The sequence below is a fragment of the Medicago sativa genome, chromosome 5 (assembly GCF_051527215.1).
Source record: "Medicago sativa cultivar Bolivia chromosome 5, Bolivia_mono, whole genome shotgun sequence".
Classification (NCBI taxonomy): Eukaryota; Viridiplantae; Streptophyta; class Magnoliopsida; order Fabales; family Fabaceae; genus Medicago; species Medicago sativa.
The window spans coordinates 69762374-69767465 of NC_140753.1; the positions used below are offsets into that span (position 1 = coordinate 69762374).

The 5092-nt window shown below is 39.2% G+C and overlaps 1 non-coding gene across 1 annotated transcript; it reads right to left on the bottom strand.

Annotated features, from left to right (window-relative positions):
* Positions 1 to 1068: 1068 nt before the first annotated feature.
* Positions 1069 to 1174, bottom strand: LOC146924461 (small nucleolar RNA R71). The gene has a single exon (XR_015013064.1). It is a non-coding gene; the product is annotated as a small nucleolar RNA R71 (small nucleolar RNA).
* Positions 1175 to 5092: the final 3918 nt, after the last annotated feature.

Below are 5092 nucleotides of genomic sequence, written 5' to 3' on the forward strand. Positions count from 1 at the left end.
AACTCAAGGGATTGATTAGGACTATTTTGTTAACTATCGTGGGATTAGAAGATCATTCATACGAATAGGTGCAACATAACAATTAGGGGAACATAGATGATTCGAAAGACCTAAACTCATCTCTCTCTTATTCTTGAAAACCAATTTATTTTTAGCAGTTACTTTTATGCAATCAAACCAATCTACTGCCTAGTGGCAAATCAAAATAACCTTTATACATCCTAAAATACAACGTAGTTGAATTATTGAGATTAAAAACAGTCCTCGTGGGATCGATATTTTTACTACTTCGATAGTATTTGGTGCACTTGCCAGAGATCTATCAAGTTTTTGGCGCCGTTGCCGGGGACTGTTGATTTATTTCAACAAGGCAATTACGTTATAATTTAGGATTTCTGCAATTTAATTTTCTGTTTTTATTTTTTTATTTTTCTGTTTTCATATTCATTTGGTTACTTTGCATTGTGCAGTGCTACTAAGGTATTTTGCTGTTTATGCGAGGTAACGTGAGCACCGACGATCTCGAATTTGATCCAGAAATTGAAAGGACTGCTAGAGCACTCCGGAAAACTGTCCGGTCGCAAAGGTTAGCTCATTCCGTTCCACCGGGTGTTCGAGAACAAATACCGGAGCCACTCTCCACTGAATCTGAAACATCTGCTTCTCCTAAATCTACAACTATGGAAGGAGTTGTACCACCGAGACCTAAGCTAGGAGACTACGGGTTAGCCACTCATCGCGGTCAACTGACCCATACTTTTCAACCAGCTAACCCCGTAGCTTTCGACATCAAGACAACTGTCCTCAACGGTTTGAGGGACAAGCAATTCGATGGGACTGAAGCTATGAGTCCTCATGAACACTTGAGCCGCTTTGCTGAAACCTGTGAGTTTTGTGTGCAACCAGCCACCGTAACTGAAGCACAAAAGAAGCTAAGGCTGTTTCCTTTCACCTTGACGGGAAGAGCAAAAGATTGGTTGCTAACAATACCGAACGGGACTGTCCAAACATGGGAAGAGTTAGAGCTGAAGTTCTTGGAGAAATATTTCCCTATGTCTAAATATTGGGAAAAGAAGATGGAGATCTCTAACTTCAAGCAAGGAGAAGGTGAATCATTGTATGATGCTTGGGAGCGATTCAATTTGCTTCTTAAGAGATGCCCTAATCATGAGTTCACCGAGAAGCAATACCTCCAAATCTTCACTGAGGGGGTAACACCAAACACTAGAATGTTCTTAGATGCTTCCGCGGGAGGTAGTCTCAAGAGCAAAACTGATCATGAAGTCCAAGCTTTAATTGAAAACATGGCTGGCAATGAGTATCGTGATCAAGCTAAGAAGAAAGAAAGAGGAGTGTTTGGGGTAAGTGAGCAAACTGCTATCCTCGCTAACCAAGCAGCTATGAACAAACAAATAGAGGCTCTTACTAAGGAGTTTCAAGGTTTCACTTTGGCTCATAAGCAACAACAAGTAGCTGCAATCAAGTGTGATTTATGTGGTGAAGAACATCCAAATGGTGAATGTGTTCCAGAAGGATCAAGTGAGGAGGCTAACTTCATGGGAGGCTATCAAAGGCAAAATCTGAAGGTGAGAAAAACACAAGAAGGGGGGGTTGAATTGTGTTTTGAAAAATTCTTCGTTTCTCCTAAAAAACTGAACACACTGATCAGAAGCTAAGTGAGACAGCTTCTGAAGTGATAATCAGAATCTAAATGCAGCGGAATAAAACAGAGAGAGAGAAGAAGAACGACACAAAGCAATTATACTGGTTCCTTCCACAATCCGGAAATAGTCCAGTCCCCCTTGCACTTCCAAGGAGATTTCACTATGAGTAATATCTGATTACAAATGCTCAAGCACACAAGCAAGAGACTTCCAATGCTCAAGCACACAAGCAAGAGAGTTCCTTTGCTCAAGAACACAATCAAGAGACTTCCTGCTCAAGCACAACTGCAAGAGACTTCCTAATTAAACAAAATTACACAGAAAATTGTTTAAGGTTGAACACTTGATATACAATCAGAGGTGCTCACAATACAAATCAGATACAGACTCAATGGACTTAAGAATTTCTAAGATATGACTTTGAGACACAGAAATTCTAAGTGAATGCAGAACAATTTCAGCAGAGATTTGGTACTTGTGAAAATCTTGTGAGTCTTTCGTTCAGCGTTCTTGCATTACCAAAACTCTAGGTCTTCACTCCTTTATATAGAGGTGTGAAAGAGACGTTGTGAAATTGCCAGCACACCAAAGAGTCGTTGTTGAAGCTTGATCTTTCACCAATGATCTTTTGCCTGATTTGGTTGTTGTCCTACGAAGAACCAATTTGAAATCCATTCCTTATCCAAAGGAACATATATGCAGGCGAGACCGTATTCTGGAGCTGTTTTCTTGTCTTGAAGCGTGGACACAAAACAGAGTAGTGGAGAACGTGGTTGTACAATTCGTACAAAGTACAATGTCAACGCTTTCGTCCAAATTGCAAGCACAAGCCTTCAAACACCTTTGAAATGACCGTTGCAAAATTCCACTAATCCTTTGTTTGTGTTTTCGAATCCAATAGACAGCTTTTGCATTGATAATTCTTCAATTCTTGAATCTTTTGCAAATCCAGTTGAGATTCAGCTTCTGGTGAAATAGCTTCTGATGAGGCAGCTTCTGATGATGCAGCTTCTGATGATATGACTTCTGCAGCTTCTGATGATGCAGCTTCTGATGATGCAGCTTCTGGACCTCTTGTCTTCAGAAGCACTGTTCTTCAGGAGCAGCTTGACTTCAGGAGCGCTATTTCTTTCAGGAGCAGCTTGACTTCAGGAGCGCTTTGCCTTCAGAATCATCTAAGCTTCATTTTCTTTTGCTCTTTATTTGCTCATTCAGAACCAATGATGATGTAACTTTATAATTATGGTCCTGTACACTTGAACAAATATTAGCTAGTCCAATTTACAATTTTTAATACCTTGTTATCATCAAAACTCTTTAAGGTTCATTGTTAAACACATTTTGTTCCAACAATCTCCCCCTTTTTGATGATGACAAACAAAAGTATTTAAAATTGATCAATTGTTGTTAATCTAATTAACAAGTTGACTTTGGGGTTCTGAGGTTTGTAAGCTCAGAGTCTGAGGTTTGTAGGCTCAAACTCCCCCTGAGTCTGATAGTCTTTAAGGTGAGGTTTGTAAGCTCCCCCTAAGTTCTATCCAGGTTAATTAAATTCATTTTTCGCACAATAAAAATATCAGAGCTTTTTAAAAAAAAATTGAATCATTGAAAGAATTAACTTATAGAAAAGAAGAATGGTTCAATTAATTTTACTTGAATTTTGATACTTCTTCGTTCGTTCATAGCTTATACCAATAAGGTAAAAAAAATGATAGAAGTTTTTCAAAAAAATTTCAAATGCCATTAATGGGGCTCAGAGCCTTTAAATACTTGTCACATATACTCCCCCTTTTGTCATTATCAAAAAAAAGATAAAAAAAACATAAAAGACAAAAAGATTTGAGAAAAACTCAAACAAAAGAGAGTATACAAGAAATTAATTAAATAAATCAGATCAAAATATATGAACATGAATATCCAATTATCAGAAGCAGCTAAGCAGTCAGAAGCAGTAAGCATTCAGAAGCAGAAAATAAGACAAGATGGTTTCAGAAGCAAGGACTAAGAATTTAAAACAAACAACAAACAAAATAACACAAAGGTGTGCAACTAAGGGTTGGTTTGTTGTTGTTTCTTCATCTCCTCCATTTCTTCAATTTTCTTCTGCAACATTTCTTCAAGCTGTTGTTGCCTCTGGAGAAGAGCTTGTTCCCTTTCTCTAGCTTCTTGCTGCTGCTGTGCCATCTGTTTCTTTAGAAGCTTACACAACCTTGCTTCTCTGGTCAAGTAGTCCGTTTCTAAGAAGAAAGGCTGGTTTGCCAGGAGCAGTGTAGAACTTCTTACTCTGAGACTCTGATTCAGATGCTCCATTAACTTCCTGACAGAAGCTTCCTTGCTTCTGATGCACTTAGCCCTTATGCTTTCAATTAGCTCAGTTGCCCGGTTCTGAAGTGATGCCCAGGAGTCTTCATATGCACTTGTGAGATCAATTGTCCTTCTTTGATCCACCAGATTATGCAATTGACTAAGGATTGTCAGAAGCTCAGAATTAATATATCCAGATTCCAGGATGTTTGTGGGTGGTTGTTCAAGGGTTTCAAGATCAGAATCACTGATTTCCAAATCTTGAACAGGGTTAGGAACTGGAATGGTAAAGAGTGTTTGTGTGTTTGAAGATGAAGGCTGGTCAGAAGCAATGTGTGTGGTAGAGGTTGAGGCTTGAACATTGACTTGAGAGATGTCAACATCCATAGGAGTTGGTTCTGGGGAGTGTTCAATTTCAGTTGGTGGTTGTTGTGGTGAAGTTGATGTTTGAGTGTTGAGTTGGGGGTCAATGGTAGCTATTGGTGATTGTGGGGGTGTTGTGGGTTTATGTGGTTCAGGTGTTTGTTGATGGGGGTTTTCTGAAACAACATTTTCAGAAGCAGCTGCTTCTGGAGTTGTTTCAGAGGCTTTTTCTGAGGTAGACTCAACATTTTCTGGAGGAATCATGTTGAGAGGTTGAATGTTAAGGGGTTGAGGGTTAAGGCGAAAGATAGTCTCAATGACTTTTTCTCTCTGCACAGCCATTTCAGCCAACTTCTCATTAATTATGTGACCAACTGGTTCATAAGTAGTTGACTGAGAGGGCTTTTTGTTGGTTTTGGTTGATGTTGACTGGCTTTTTACTGGTTTTTGAAAAAGTTGGGCTAAGGGTATATCATCATCAGAATCATCAGAATCTGATAATGGTGTGGATGCGGAATCTGATGATATATTAATTACCTTCTCTGGTTCAGGATCAGAATCCTCTTTAACAGACTCACTGGTCATCAGCAACAGTTGCTTGGCTTCTGAAACTACAGACTCTTGTAGCTCAGCAGCAATCTCCATAGCTTTTCCAATAGCTTCTGACACATTAGTAGCAGCTTCAGTCTTCTTAGAAACATGAGGGAAGTTCTTGGTCCTCCTTACTGCTTGCTTCCTTTTCTTCTTTGGTATTGCAGGTT